General features: G+C 39.1%; 1 protein-coding gene across 1 annotated transcript in view; it reads right to left on the reverse strand.

Moving 5' to 3' along the window:
- The window catches only part of SEMA3D (semaphorin 3D), a 208,834-nt gene extending 194,364 nt beyond the window's left edge, over nucleotides 1-14,470 (reverse strand). The window contains exon 1 of the mRNA XM_019631619.1: nucleotides 14,052-14,470. The gene's annotated coding sequence lies outside the window, so the exon portion shown is untranslated. The remainder of the gene's footprint in view (nucleotides 1-14,051) is intronic.
- Between the last annotated feature and the right edge of the window lie 470 nt (nucleotides 14,471-14,940).

A 14,940-nucleotide genomic window follows, 5' to 3' on the forward strand; every position in this document is an offset into this window, starting at 1 on the left:
CCAATTCCCCAATTAAAAAATCTGTAAAAAATAAATAAATAAAAATGGGCAGAGGACCTGAACAGATACTTCTCCTAAGAAGACATACAAAAGGCAACAGATACATGAAAAAATGCTCCACTTCACTGGCTATTAGGGAAATGCAAATCAAAACCATGATGAGATACCACTGCACACTTGTTAGAATGGCTATCATCCAAAAGACAAGTAATAAGAAGTGTTGGAGAGGCTGTGGAGAAGAACCTCGTATACTGCTGGTGGGAATGTAAACTGGTACAGCCACTATGGAAAGCAGTATGGAGTTTCTTCCAAAAATTAAGAATAGAATTACCACATGACCCAACAATCCCACTTCTGGGTATCTGCACAAAAAATCTGAAAACATTCATCCATGAAGATATATGTACCCCACTGTTCATTGCAGCATTATTCACAGTGGCCAAGATATGGGAACAACCAAAGCTTCTTTGATAAATAATTGGATAAAGAAAATGTGGTACATATACTCATATACAATGGAATATTCCTCAGCCATAAGAAAAAATAAAATACTGCCATTTGTAAAAACATGGATGGATCTTGATATTATCATGCTGAGCGAAATAGTCAGACAGAAAAAGCTGAGAACCATATGACTTCATTCACATATGGGATATAAAACTAAATGCAACAAATGAACAAGACAAATGAAGAAACAAAAATTCATAGACACAGATAACAGTTCAGTGGGTACCAGAGGGTAAGGGGTGGGGGGAGGTGGTAGAAAAGAGAAAAAGGGGGTAAAATATATGGTGGTGGAAGGAAGAACTGACTCTGGGTGGTGAGCACATAATGTGATATATAGATGATATGTTATAGAATTGTACACTTGAAACCTATGTAATTTTACTAATCAATGTCACCCCAATAAATTTAATAAAATTTAAAAAAATTATTCTTAAGAATTTTTCAACATGAAACATGCCAAAGGTGAAACACACACACACACACACACACACACACACACACACACACACCTCTTTTCCCTCTGCATATGAAAATAAAATGAAACATTTGACACCCATTTACATCTATTTGCAACCATACAAATATTTAATATTCCTAGGATGAACATTGTAGAATGATAGTGTTTATGATTATTTAGAAAACATTTTAAATAAATCTTATTTATCTTATCTCTAAAAAAATCACTTTCTCTGAAATAGAAAGAGGGTTTATAAAATATCATTAACATATGTATAAAATATGTAATTAACATTTATATATGTAATTTATAAATTATTATGTTATATGATGAATATTCATAAGCAAATATAACAATTATGGGAACAGACTAATCTGAAACATTACCAAGAAAGGCATTAGAAAAGCATGTTCCCATAAAATAATTAGAACAGTCTTCAGTTTCACTTCCACTTGCTCAGAAGCTAAAGTGACCTTTAAGTTCAATTTCTGGAAAATATCATTGATTAACATACTTGCTGCTTCTATTCGTTAGTTATATTCCAGAGACCTGCCAAGAAGATGAGGCAGCATGGGGCAAAGATGCTCTTCGTGTCGTTGCTCGCACCTACATGCAGGAGTTCCTCATTGATCTCTGGGCTCTTCCTACACTGCCTTCTTCAGAGATGAGGGCTTAGGTTCCCTTAGCCAGCTTGATTCCCCAACTGCTGCACTGCAGTTTCTGTAAGGTCCCCTGAAGCCTAAAATTTAGGGAGTAAGAACCTTTGGCTCTCTTAGTAGCTAAACTGTTCAAGGGGGGGAAAGTTCAGCACTTGGTGTATCATCTAGAAAAAGTCCAGTCGCTGGGCATGAGGCTGTCCTACAGGAGAATGTTGCTGGGTGTATTTCCAGGTCCTCAAGTGGTGGACAGCGAATTGGGTCATTTCATTTCCCTACATTTTTGTAAAAAGGGAACTGAAGTAGAATATTCTGCAACTGAAGAATAGTGAAGGCATTTCATGAGAGGTTCCAAGAGCAATGTGTGATTAGGAGAGGTACAAGGGAAAGACAGTGATCAAACAGTTGAGGTGTAAGCTGTGGGTAAGGGGATCAGAAGGATAGCAGAGCCCAGTTGGAGGGTTAAGGGGGGAAAAAAGTCTATGCATTGGGTAAAAAAAAAAAAGGCGGCGTGGGTAAGGTGGTGGTGAACACATCTGTATCTGGAGATGGACAATTCAGCAAGGAAACATGCATGTTTGCAAATTAGTAAAGTTAGCTAAAGAATGGTGGCATGCTAAGAAATAAGGCTGGACATTTAAAGGGGGCACCTAAGGATTGCATTACTTGCTGCTTAGCCTCTATAACTAGTTGCCTCTTCTGTGTGATAACGAGTATTGAAGGGTTCCTTTGCTCTGGATTCTCCCTCACATCCCTATATCATGGTCTGCTGCAGTGTTCCCCAAATTATGTGTTTAAACACGCTTCTGTGCAAAAAAGGAGGAATGATAGTACTAAAATGGCATTCCCTTCTCCAGTAATATAACTGAGCTAGGTCACTAAAGGCCTGTTCTTTGAATGAGATGAACAGAGCTCAGTAGACAAAGAAAAAGAAGGCTGAAGAACAGTGTGGAGATGGCTTGAGAATCTGCTCGATGTGCAGAAGGCATGATCTGTGTAAGAATAAAGAAAAAACACTCACACAATACTGTAATGTGCTGTACAGCGTTTAAGTTTGCTGTGTTAACCCATTCATCCCTCACAATAACTCTATGAGGTTAGTACTTCCATGAGCCCCCAGTTAACAGATGGGAAACAGATGTAGAAAGGTCAAGCAATTTGTCTGCATCACACAGCCAAGAGGTGACAGGGCTAGGATCGGAACCTAGCCTGCCGCTTTCATGGGGCATAGTCTGAAGCATTGCACCACATGCTCTCTCACATTTTAAGGACCCCAGTTTCAAGCTATACTAATCAAAGACTAAGGCGTTCTGTTACAGAGTGACCTCCTTATAAGTAGAGTATTGAGCAACGAGAACTAATCTGCAGGTGTTGTAACGGTGTCGTAAATAACTGGGACCTGAAAGAGAAGTCAGGGTTGGAGATAATATTCTGGGCATCATGTCCACATAGATTAAAGCAGAGTTTAGGGAAGACGATGACATAATGAAAGGAGATGCTGTGGGAGGAAAGACCGAGCCTATGACTAGGACCTTGTGTTTATCAGATTTACTATCACAAAGAGATTGACTTGACCCATGATGATAATGAATTATTTTCTATTTGTCTGCTTCAGGATAACAACCATGTTTTTTTTCATCCCTATTTCATCAGTGACTTTTATAGTTCCCAGCACATAGCAGGCACTCAATGAATGCTTCTTAAATTAAATAAAAGATAAAAAGGGAACTAGAGCTAGAAAGGCATCAAGAGTAATATGAATATGTGTGAAATAAACGTTGTGATCAATTACATATCCAAAGTAGTCACAAGAGGAAAAAGCAGAGGTAATGGACTCCAAATGGATTCATTTCAATTACAGCACTAGAGACTGTGTATTTATTATACACAAGATTTGGTCATATGCTATGAAAATATGAAAACGGAGAAAAATGTTGCGGTAATAACCATTTATTTGGTCCATATTCTTGAGAAACTTAGTCTTGTGATACTAAAGTAAGAGAGAGGGTAACAGTTATTGGGGACTAAAAGCGATCTTGACAGGTGAGAAGAATTTGAAGGAAAAGCACTTTTCCAAGCAAGATTTAATGAACATATGTGGGGGGCGGCAAGAGGAGTAGGCATCCTTTGGGGGCCAGGAGATGTGAGGGGAAGGCAATAAAAGACAAAATGTTTCCAAGTGAAAGGAGAAGCACAGCCAAAGCCCCATGAGGAAAGAATACAGAGATTCTGGCCCATGCGATTGACACCAGTTTGTCCTTTATTATTGATTTTGGGAATTTGCAAGATTTTTTGTTTGTGTTCCTCCTAATAGATTATCTACCCAAAGAAAAACAGTTTTCAACCCTGCTTGTATATAATAAGTAAAGGGGAAAAAGGAAACCTCTAAATCTTCATTTGTGATTATCAGAAATAATCAAGGGTTACAAATATATCAAAAGTATGATTGTTGGCTGTCATGCAGATGATGGTTGGGTGATTGATAAATATTAGGAGAAAGCAGATTAAATGAAATTGTTATTTTTAAATAATTCTCAAGTGAAAGTTAACAGGATATGACTCCTCCTTGTACTCGAATAGCTTTTCAAATATGAATCAAGTATCAGTTCCTGAAATATGAAAAAACCTATGTGATAGTGACATAAGAAAAGAAGGATTCTAAACAATCAACATCCAGAGACGGGGTAGGACAGAGTGAGGAATCCGTAATATCTTAGCTCAGGCTTTCTGAAGGGTTTATTGAGTGCACATGTGTAAGCACAGCATTCCTTCTCTATGCACATTACTCCTGCCAAAAACTTGCCCTTTTTAAAACCTGAACAATGAACACTCTCTGCCAAACCTCATCAGAGTTTAGTCTAAGACAACAATCCCCATGGCTCTGTGAAATGTGAATCAAGCCAAAGAAAGGGGAATGTTATTCTCTCGTCTGTGTAGCCAGTAAAAATGCTTTTGAACAGCTACTTCACAGGTGATACATCTTAACTTCAAAAGATGATATGATAATCTTGATTTGTATTACCTTCCCATTTAAAAATTACAAATAACTCACCTTACACTATTTCATCATGCAAATACTTTTGCAGATAGAATAGTTTGGCTACTTAGCCTTCCATTAACCTACTTAGGAGCAACTTAATAACACACTAACTAGAATATGATATGGAAATATGAGACAGAAGCTAATGTGACCAAAAGAGTGAATTTTGAATCAGAATATTATGTCAAGGGTAAAATTAATAAGTATACTATTACGTTATTTAAAGAATTTTTCCTCATATGGAAAGTCAAACCTCAAAATTAATAAGATTTGAGATGATTATTTTCATTAACAAAGACATTTTTTAAAAAATAGCACTCTACTTATAATTACAAACTCACTAGACATCAATTACTTGAAAATATATTCACAGGAAGTAAAAAAAATGCAAAAATATGGAATTGCCCATATTCCTTTTATGCAAACAAGGTATATATTTTTAAAGTTTTTGGTCAGAATATTACATTTTTCATCCCTCTTTTTGATTGAGTTAAATTACTGTAGGCAGGGTCTCTCTCTTTTTAAAAAAGTTATTAAATTATTTTATGAAACAAAAATAAAAACCCTGAATCCAAGATTCCAATGAGAGTCCAGAGCATATTAGTCATTTTGATGAGTCTTTTAAAGACATTTTCATTGTTTCAGGAAATTCAGTGGGGTATCAGCAAAAAAGATGCCTTTTAGTCACAAATTCTGGGATCAGTTTCCATGACTTTTCCCAAACAAGTTCTTGAAATGTGTTTTTTATGCTATGACTCATATAAACTAAAAACAGAGGGGGAAAAGAAAAAGGCATGCCTAAACTTTTCAACAACTACCACAGTAGAACACAAGTTCAGAAGAAACCGTAGTTAACTGAAAAGAACAGAATTATTCAATTGTTAAATAATTACAAGTATCAGGTAACAATAAAAATTAAGACATCAGCATATAGGTATAAAGGGAACTGGCAGACCATCTTGCCTGCCTACCTTGAGTTGCCTGGAACACATGTAAGTCTTAGCTTTTAGGAATTTGGGGGGAGGTAGAGGGCTCCTAGGCATACTTGTAATTTTCAAAATAGGAGTGATATGTGTATTATGCATATAATATTTGATAGGGAATAATATTTAACATATTTAATGTAATAGATGTCCTTGAGATTCAAAGAGGGGGAAAAAAAAGAGTAGTCATCGAGCCATTTTGGCAAGAATTTTGGAAGCATAATCATTATCTAGGCCTGAAGACATCTGGCACTGATGATAGATATTGTCAATATCAATAAACTAGTAAAGAAAGAAGTTAAAAAAAAAAGTTAGCCTTCTCTTTTAATATTTAAGATTGATTTATCAGACATGACTAATACATGGCTTTCTTTGCATGAAAACCTATAATAATGGTGATCTGGAAATTTTTAATAATATAAATAATACATTTTACTTAGAAAAATAAGTAATTATGAGAAAAACAATTAATTTAAATTATTTGTTTATTCTGATATGATCTATTACATTTAGCATCAACAGAAAAAAAAAGGGGGCAAAATAGCAGTACCTTGAATTAGGGGAATAAAGTGAGCATTTAATTGAATATTAACCTTGCTGACTAGAGAAATGTTCACCTTTTATATAGCTTCTCACCATGGTTAATCTATATGCTTTGAAATACATAATTTTAAGAATAGACTTAATTTTTTAGAACAGTTTTAGATTTACAAAAACATTGAAGAGATACTAGAGAGAGTTCCCCTATAACCCACACCCAGTTTCTCCTATTATTTTTACACTTTTACATTAGTATGGACATTTGTTATAATTCCTGATCCAATATTGATACATTATTATTATTAACTATAGTCTATAGTTTATTTCTGATTTCCTTAGTGTTTATCTAATGTTCTTTTTCTTTTCATGGATCCCATCCAGGAAACCACATTACATTTACTCATATTTCTTTGACTTGCTCTTACCTTTGACAGTTACTCAGACTTTCCTTAGTTTGATGATCTTGAGAGCTTTTGAGGAGTCATCTTCCTGTATATTGTAGACTGTCCCTGTACTGGAATTTGTTCAATACTTTTTTCTTAGTTATCGGGGTTATGGGTTTTGGGGAGAGAGATTGCAGAGGTAAAGTGTAATTTTCATCCCATCATATCAAGGGCACACACTATCAACATGTTTTATAACCGCTGATGTTGACCTTGACCACCTGGCTGAGAAAGTGCTTCCCAGACTTATCCACTGTAGTCTTTCCCCACTTTCCATGCTGTACATTTTGGAGAAAGTAACCATTCTCACCTCCCACATCAGAAGTAGGGACTTACGCTCCTCTTCGTTGAGGGCAGAGTATCCACATATTATTTTAAATTCTACTGTATGGGAGATTTGTCTCTTCTCCCCCAGTTATAAATATATTCAATCATTTATTTATATTAGCATGGTCTTATGCATATTTATTTTATACTTTGGGTCATAATCAATACTACTTTATTTTTTGGTTCAAACTGTTCCAGCTGTGGCCAGGGAGAGCTTTCAGTGATTCCTGCTTTTTTTTTTTTTAATAGCTGAGCCATCCTGTCACCTGTTGGCAGCTCAGCGGCAGCTCAGCTCAGGCTGGGCATCGAACCATTGTTGCTCAGAGCTCCCACTCGAGCGAGCTCTTAACCAACTGAGCCACTCGGCTGGCCCTCCTGCATCTTTTTGACATGTACCTCTATCATTGTGTATATGTGGTGGTGGTGGTGGTGGTGGTGTTGTGTGTGTTTTGAGCACTTCTTTATTTTTTTGCCACTACAAAATGATCCAGGCTCTCCTATAGGTCCTACCTCAGTCCTAGAATCAGCCCTTTTCCCAAAGATCCTTGGTTCCTTTTCACTGGAGAGTGGTATTAGGAACCAAGATCATGTTTAAGCTAAGAATTAACATATATCTTTGTGTGCAGTAGCTTTATGGATCAATTTTTACTAACACTTGCATCTTTGTGCTTGTCTGTCTTTTCTAGTTTTTTAGTAATGATCTTGAACTAGATCTGTAATGAAAATTACTACTATAAAAATAAAAGATCTACAACACACACACACGCACACCCCATTTCAATAAGAAAACTCAAATTAGTATCAATTTCTATTGATCCAGTAAGTAAACTGAGAATTCCGAGTTCCAAATATCAATCTTTTAAATGAGGTGTTAGATTTCAAAATTGAAAGTGTTCCTCCAAATAAGAATAGCAGTCATTTTTCACCACAGAAAACACTTCTTTCTTTCACAGAACAATCATTTCGGATATGAAGAGCAAATATTTATCTGAAAGTAACAACAATAACAAACACCAAAACCCAGAACCCATGAATTTCATATGTATGGACTGGTCTTTACAATAAGGATAAAAAACAAAATGGGGGAGTAAAAGCCTCCCACTGATTTTATACATCCCATGAAAGAAAACCAGATTATTTAGACATCAATAGACATGGACCCAGCTGTCAATAAAATATGTTGAAAAAAAAGTCTTCTAATGGGTCTATGTAAGCCACTTAAGAGGGTACTTTTTTTCTGACATTGTTTTTAAGCAGTTTATACATACTGATTATATATATATATATATATATATATATATATATATATATATATATAAAATGTGTGATACATATATATATATATAATGTGTGATACATATATATATATATATATGTATGTATCACACATTATACTATTTCTCTCTTTTCACTAAGGCAACCCCAGACAATATCTCTACTGAGCAATCCTATTAGCCTAACTTCTGCTAAATATAATATGCTTGAAACTACATTTGTTTAACTCATTGATTAGGTACCAGTTATATAGGCACCACAATTCTTAAAATATGACACCACAATCCTTACACTCTGCTTAAGATATGCAAAAGATTAGCTGAAGAGGTGAAGAGGAGACCTAGTAAAATGAATAATTAATATTGGAAAAATAAATTGAACATTTATCTGATGGTAGATGAATAATGCTACCTTCATATACCTATACAATTTTATTTTCCATGAAAGCAATAGGACTATTTTTCTCTTAAGATGCTCAGTAATGTAGAATTTTTGCTTATTTTATTGATTTTGGTCTTAGTAGTAAAGGTCCCACTTAATGAGCTTAATTTTATCTAATTAGAAAAATATAGCAAATGTTTCCATTTTGCCTGTAATTTGCTAGTAAAACTCACTAACAGAACACATTATTAACCACCAGTTTTAAAAATATAAAATGCTGAACTTATTATGTTGAATGCCCCATGAAACAAACAAGGGACTTATAAGTCCTAATTTCTGAAGCAGAAGACAGCACATTCTTAAAGGAATGTTAAATTCAGATTCGGAAAGATGCAGACTTTTCTATAAATCCTTGGTCACTTAATTCTTGGTTTATTTTATATATTTCTATGGAAGGGTAATATTTGTAGGTTTTTAAGCTTTGCAAAAAGAACTTGCAAACTGTTTAAATTTACCTGTTTAATATCAGCAAGCTAGTTAATGATATCCTAGTTCATGATTATCAGAAATTATTAAATATTATTAACATGGAGATAAATGATCAAATATTAATGAAGATAAAGTCATCAAAACAATTTCAAATCTGTGAAACAGTATATTTCATTATATAGTCCACGTTTTTGATGCACTGTTTATCTGTTTTTAATCACTTATGTTTATAAATATATAATAATTTAAGTATATCTCAATATTATTATTTAAATTTAAAAATAATCTCAAAGGTATTGCAGTTGCTTATCAAAGTATTTCTCATTTATAAAGAATTTTGCTTGTGCTATATCCTTCTTCCTAATTATTATTTGGGTGGATATTATCTCATCAAAGTGGACAATGTGGACATATATGATACCGACTCTCATATGTTACTTGGGTCCTCAAAAAATACAAGAAACTAAAAAATAAAATAATAACTTTTCGTAGCATGCAACTTTTTACAAAGTATTCTTATATACTCTACTTCACATGATCATTACACCACTCCTGTAAGTGACCCATTATGATAAAATATTCAGCATCTCACCACTTTTATACTTTTTTCTATGGAAGGGTAAAACTCAGATATAGAAGTAAAATCTTCTTCCTAGAATCTCAGAGAAAGTATAAAACCAAAGATCTTTAAGCCGACCTTTTACAGGCAATAAATAAATTCACAATCATTCTATTAACTGCTTAGATAATTAATTGGACTTCACTATGTATTAAGTATCTAGGATATGTTCAGCACTGTACTCATCTGAAGGTATAAAATGTTAGAGAAGACAAATTCTTTCCTTCAAGGTTCTTATGATCTAGTCAGGGATCATAAACGATAAAAGTAAAGAAGAAAACAAATGATTGACATTTATCATCTGGAAGGACATAATGAAAATATAAAAATAAAAAGGGATTTGGGCCAAGGTTTCCCAGAGTAAGGGAATGTTTTTTTTAAACCAAGTGTTAAGGTAAAAGGGAATGTGACTAACAAGTTTTGTCCGTGGTCAAACATTATTATTATTGTTATTCCTATTGTACTTATTTCACAAATGTGAATATTTCTTTTTCCTTTCAAGGAATATGTTGAGTGTTGAAATACTTATTACATTACTTGGGTAATCTATATAGCTCCGGGTATTTATGGAAAGAATAATGACTTTTCAAAATAACTTTTCAAAATAGAGCTACGGTTACTCTTATTTAGTAAATAAATCATTTACTAATTGACAAGAATGCTTGTCAATGAACATATGTCATCAAAGCACTATCTCTCCCAAACAGAACAGTAAAATTCAGAGTCACATTGTCTTTTTCCCAAAATAATGAACTATAGCATACAATCTGAAGACATACTAGTATTCATTAAAACAGAACCAACTGGAATGTGTTTCCCCTTGAGACTGAGAAGTTGATATCCCAACTACTTCATAAAAATGGTGATGACTTAACCCAGTAACTCTGCACAAGCAGTAAACAAACTCCAGGCCACAGAAATACCTTCCAATTCCAGAAGATATCTTCAAAGACACTTTGAGGTCTGTGATAAATCTGTTGATAGTTAATAAATGCTCATACAATGGAATGAAAATATATAATAGTATGAAGAATAATAAATGGGCACCATTAAACTTCCTATCTTAATTTAACTGCAACCCCAAATAGATTTCCTACTTTTGGAAAAGAAAAGACATGACAGTAATTCAGCCCAGTGACTCAAGTTCAAACCTATAGCTGATCTGTTATCCTGTCATTGGAAACAGTACATGTGCTTCCTCTGCCTTTCTAATTGTTTATATTCTAGGCCTTCCCTGACACCCCAAATAATTCCCACTCCAACCCTACTAGCCCTCCCTCACCAAACATACAAACTCACACACACCCAAAGATTAAAACTTCAGTTTGTCTTTGTGCATTTTTCAAAGGCAAAAATATAAAACAAATTCTTGAACAAAGAAGTACCTATAAAGGCAAGTTTGCAAGAAGGTAAAAGACAGGCCTCATAATTATTTCTGTACCTTTCACTCTGAGTTTCTGCTTCTGTTAATTCTAGTTTCCTGATAATTCCAAAACATTTTACATTGCCAGACATTTTCCCTTGACCTCCCTCTCAGAAAGTCAGCAGGAAGGTAACAGAAGTCAAATCATTACTCCTCCTAAATGAATTGGCAACAGACTCTTACAAAGGTGAACCAGTGGTGCTGAAATATGAAGTAAGTTTTTAGGTATTTGGGTCATGGAGGCAATAAAGACTAAGGAAAATTTCATTAATCTCAGGAAATTTTCTCAACACAGCATGGGGTTACTATTTGACAAAACACATCTCTTTTGTTTTCATTTTTCCTTTATAAACATTATTTAAGCCACTAATAATTCTTATAAGGTACAATAAGACATTTATAAATATAGATTAAGATCATGTGCATATGATTCTCGGCCTGCAGACTTGATGTGGCCCATATCTATCCTCAACTATGGATCCATTTAAATTCTTGGATGTTCTCCCCCTGTAAATTATAATATACAGATATTATCAAGGTCCTTCCTTTAAGTGGGGTCATGGAAAGCTGTCTGAAGTCCCTGAAAGGTGACCCACATCCAGGTAAACACAGTTCCAGTCTCATCTCTGCCCCTTACTAACTTATATTTGGACACATCAACTAACACCTTTACATCTCATCATTCTCATCTCCAAAATGAGAATAACTGTTTTGTCTATGCTCCTAACTATCAACACCATTTTTTTTAAATTATGATTTTTCATTAAGATTGCAAAAGCCAAATGGGACACCAGCCATTTCTAGCTCTGTGTCTCTGCTTTTTTATTTCATCTTAAAAAACAGGAAAAAAAAAAAAGAGGAAAAGAATGACATTTTCTGTAGTGTTAGTGGTAATATTAATGGTGATAATGTGCAAAGCACCTGGGATGCAAAAAGTGTTTAATAAATGTCCCTTTCCTTCTCCACCAATTTTCCCAATTTTCCATTTCATAAATGGGCAAATTCCACTTGAAATGTTGCCAGTCCAGATCAGTACCGTTTTATTGTAGCTCAGTTACCTCTTGACCCTAGTCTTATCTCTTCCCACATCACCTTCCTGTATTTCCTGGCCTTTCTCTTCCAAGGGCCAAGGTCTTTTCCCATCTCCATGACCTGGGCCATCACTTTGTAGCCTGTCAACGATGGCTCCTCTGGCCAGCGTTAGCTGCTGGAACAAGCCAAAGCGATTCCAAGGCTGGACAGAGTTAAAGAAACTTCCGCCTGGGGCTGTGCACTCCAAACCCGACCCTCCCTGCTCATCCTCCTTGCTGTCTGGCCTCCGAGAGGCGCGGAAAGCAAAGGCATCACCGGAGTGATGACAGTGGCTCTCTCCCTTCCCCACCCTTCACATTTTTCTTTCCACGTGCAGAACCCGGAAGGCTGTGACCGCTCTTGCCCTGGCGGTTGCCACGGTTACACAACAGCAGCACGAGACCCAGGAGGGTCCCGTCTCATCTGCCGCCCTCAACCTTTTTCTCCCCGTTAGGGACCCCCCCCCAACGCCCTCAAACACACTGACACAAACACATGAACTCACTGTCAACAGGAGAACCCTTTCCTGCTAAACTTGAGACTTGAAATCCCTCCCCTTCCCCCCACCCTGGCTCTCTTCTTTTGCTTGTGCCAACAGCACGGAGAAGCAAAGGAAGAATGGGAGGGGTTTGGTGGGAAAAGAAGAGTCCTTGTAGGGACACTTGCTTTTGATTACGGCTGCACTCGGGAATAACTAGCTAAAAGCTCGCCCATTTAACTGCGATCTCCGTAACACGGAATTCGGGACCTGGGCGGTCCCAGCTGTTGGGCGTGCGGCTCCCGTTCAGTCCCCTCGATACCGTCCAGCAGGCGAGAGAGAGCGCGGTTTCTCCTCCTCCTGTAAAGTCCCCTCTGCGCGCGCTGGGACCTAAGCAGAGTAATTCAGCCGAAGAGGTGGAACGCATGTCACAAACCAAGGCGAATCCGCCGGTGCTGAAAATCGCTCGGGCGCGGCCAGGGCAGCCCATGAACCGGTCAACTTGGGGCGCGTCGGTAGGGAGCCCGGAGCGACGACCCGGGGTTGGGGGTGTAAATTCGCTGTGTGAAACTTCCAGTCGGACTTAAAACCCGGCCTTCCCCGGGCGAGTCCAGCTGAGGGCTACCCAGGGCTGTTCCGCTCTAGCAAGAGTGTTTTTGCCGCAACCACATTTCCCAGACAGCCCGCTTTGTGGCTGGGGTCTGACTCCAACTTTTCCCTCTGGGTACAGAAGGATGCACGCTTCCACCCGTCGCGATCCCCTCCCAAGCAAACAGGCGTCGTCCATCCCTCCCCAAAAGCACCACAACAAAAACAATCACCACGGTCTCCGCGTCCCCTCCTCCAGCCCAATGGGAAAAGGCGCAGACAGATGCCCTGCTCTAGTCCTCCCCAGACGGCCCCGACCAGCGGGTCTCTTAAGTGAACCTGCAGCGGGTGGAAGCCGCCAGGCGCGTTCAAGCGCGCTCCCTGCCTCCTTGGCCCGGGAGGGAGCGAGGGAGAAGTTTCTGGGCGCGTCTTGGGAGGAAAACTTTGCACGGGGCTGGCCGCCCAAGGAGCTCAAGCTGAAGAGGCGCTCCCCACGGCCGCGAGGTGGGACTCCGCCCCGCCGCCACGCTGTCCCCTGCGCGGCGCGCAAAGGCCGTCCGCGCCTCCGCTCCCGGATTCGCCGACGGCGCTCCCGCGCGCCCGCTCTCCACTCGGAGTGCTTTTTCCGTCCCAGGAAGGTTCCCCACCTCCCGGCCGCTCCGCATCCTCACTTCGGACCCACAGCCACCCCCAAAGAGAGTCACCCCTGCTTAATGCTGCGGTCCCTAGCGCGCCCTCCCACTGAAGTAGCAGGTGACCCGAAAGCAGACTTACCTGCCGCGAACTCTTCTCGCCCTCTCTCTTTGCCTGATGTCCCTTCAGAGGGAGAGGAAGGGGATGCAGGATGTGGGCGTGCGAGGCGGCGACTCGGGGCCAAGGCGCGAGCTCCTCTGAGCCGCAGCCCTGGCTGAGCCGGGGAGCCGCGGGCGGCCCTGGTGGAGCGCGGAGGCTGCGGCCGTAGAGGCCAGGCCGAGAGGCAGGGGGCGCTGCTGGTTCCCGAGCGCCGGCCGGCCGGGACCGGCGGAGAGCCAGGCACCAGTTGGAGCTTCGGCAAGGCGAGGGTGGTGAGGAAAGGCACGCTCGGAGCGGGAGGACGGCTTTTAAGTTTGTGGTGTGACCGCAGCAGCTGTCCTAGGAGAGACTCAGTCTTTCTAAAAAGGGGATGCTCAAAACGCCGGGGATTACCTCTCCCCTTCCGATCTCCTCCCCTAGCCCTCGGCCCCCCCGCCCTCTGCGCACGCCAGTCCTCCGCAGCAACAGACGTCCATCCTTGCCGGCGTGCGGGCTGTCAGCAGCGTGGATTAAATGTAGCACCCGCCGCGCTCAGGGATGTTTTTCTGGACAGGGCACTCTGGAAAGCAACCCCTGACGTCTGATCCCACATCCAAGCGTGACTTGGGATCTGTTTATTCTATACCATGAAGTCTCTAAGGATCTCCGGTGGAAGAAACAGGACAAAGGTTGTCATAAAAAACCTAAGCCCCTGGAGAGTACCTGTGTTCCAGTATGTAAAACCCCAGTCCGCTGTTTCTGGCCTTGAAATAGCAGGCCTGAGGATGAGTGACAGAAATCAGCCCTCCATTAAGGGCCTGGCACCCAGGAAAGATCAAGATGAGGAATTAAAAAACAAACAAACAAACAAACAAAACACCCAAAAACCAAA

The sequence above is a fragment of the Hipposideros armiger genome, unplaced genomic scaffold (assembly GCF_001890085.2).
Source record: "Hipposideros armiger isolate ML-2016 unplaced genomic scaffold, ASM189008v1 scaffold_1021, whole genome shotgun sequence".
NCBI lineage: Eukaryota > Metazoa > Chordata > Mammalia > Chiroptera > Hipposideridae > Hipposideros > Hipposideros armiger.